Here is a 1,950-nt window from a genome sequence, read left to right as displayed (position 1 = left end):
GATATCAGATGTGATATTTTGTCTGAATCTGGCCTATTTTTCTTAACATGGTGATATGCAGTTCCATTCGTTCTCCTGCAAATATAAATTGGTTCTTTTCTATGGATGAATAAAACTTTATGGTGTGTGTGTGTGTGTGTGTGTGTGTGTGTGTGTGTGTGTGTGTGTACATGCATGTGCACATGCACACAAGTAAGTGCACACATGCACATGTGTTACAATTTTTATTCATTTATCTATTTGTGGTTATCTAGGTCGTTTCAATTTCTTTTTTCCCAAAAGATTTGTTATTTTTATTTTGTGTATATGGATCTTTTGCCTGCATGGATATGTCAGGAATGAGCAAACAAAATAAAGAATATCCAGCTTCTCATATTTCAAAGCAGTATCAGCCTCTTCCTTTATCAAAGCAGATATTCCAAAGTTCTTCATCCCTAGGATCCATCCTACTTTTGCATCCATTTCTGGAATATAAATTTTCTTTTTAAAAAATGCAATGTATTTTGGTAATAGTTTTTCCTCTTCCCCAACTCCTCCTACATCTAATGATCTATATGGAAGAGGGGACCAAGAAAGAGTGTTAGAGCCAAGCGTGGTAGACAACTCCAGAGAGACAGTGTTTTCCAAACACAACAGTGTCGATGTGCATGTATAGAACTCACAGAAATGGATAGCATACATGACACCTTCATAAGTTCAAACTAAGAGAGAGCACCAGCATGGAGAAGGGAAATGGGCACAAAGCATTTTTCTTCCTACCTTACCCTGATCTTTCCACAGACACTGGGCCAAGATGCTGATGCATAGAGACAAGCCTAAGAGATCAACCTGGAGGCCTAATTTGGACTTTACTCATCTGATAGAAGAGGGAATTTTGATTTTGGAAAGTTTAAGTCATTTCTACTGGAGAAAGCTAAGTTACCAGAAAAACTGAAAGTCAGGAATGCTGTTCATATTGAACACTTGAAGGATATAATCAGTCATTTCTGAGAAACAGTTCTCTAAAAGGCATGTGAAATATCTTACCATGCAATCCCTTAAGAAGAAGAATCTCTGTGATTGGCTTTGTGTGGTTGCAAGGAGACTTAGGAATTTGGCTTTTTCCAGATGAGTCAATATGAAGATGGGTCAGAGTCTTAGGGGCTAGTCGGCCTTCACTTGTTAATAAAATAGAGTATGCTTGAGAAGAAACCCAGAGAAGGACTTTTGTTTATCAGCAAATAAAAATGAATGTACTTTTCAATTGCCCCTGTGCTTCTGGCTTCCTGTGACTGTGTCTTGAAAAAAAAAGGGGGGGGGTTAAATAATATATCTAATTATTTTTTCTTAAATATGAGATTTCCTGTTTTAAAGTGATTGGAAAACACTTTTCCCAACAAGACAAGTAGAGACTCCATGAGTAGCCTAAGCAGTCTTCTGGCTTCATGTGGGAACAGGGAAGCATCTGCATATACACGAACACTGGCATGCTAATTACTGTGAGAACCTCTTGCCTCACACTGCACTGAAGGGAATCAAATCAGAGAAGAGCGGTTCCTATCTTCATAGCAATAAAATAATATTAGGCATCCGGTACTGACTTCTCTGTGTAGTGCCATGCTGGTGTCTGGGAATCCGACCCAAGTGGTTTCCAAATAACCCCACTTTGAGTATTGGTTAGGAAACTGGAGTCCTCAGGAAGTTTTAAATAAGTGGAAAGGCTGCAAGTGAAGAGAGAATAGCTGTGAGGGTGTCACAGTGACACCTGGGCTGGAGAAACAGGAAGGAGTACTGCAAAGGGGAGAATAAGGAAGATGGTGCAGTCACTCTCATCAGGTGTCACTCTCCTCCAGGTCTCATATAAGTTGCTCAAGAGTGTGAACCTAGGACAGTGACTTGTGGCATCAGTAAGGATCTTCTGATAGCCCAAAGAGCAAGAGAATAGGCTGAATATAGTGGAACTCAAGGAGT

At 39.7% G+C, this 1,950-nt stretch overlaps 1 pseudogene; it reads left to right on the top strand.

Annotated features, from left to right (window-relative positions):
- Positions 1-793: 793 nt before the first annotated feature.
- Positions 794-1,140, top strand: LOC100762973 (annotated as a pseudogene).
- Positions 1,141-1,950: the final 810 nt, after the last annotated feature.

Source organism: Cricetulus griseus, chromosome 2 (genome assembly GCF_003668045.3).
Source record: "Cricetulus griseus strain 17A/GY chromosome 2, alternate assembly CriGri-PICRH-1.0, whole genome shotgun sequence".
Taxonomy (NCBI): domain Eukaryota; kingdom Metazoa; phylum Chordata; class Mammalia; order Rodentia; family Cricetidae; genus Cricetulus; species Cricetulus griseus.
This window is presented reverse-complemented; position numbering and strand designations above follow the sequence as displayed.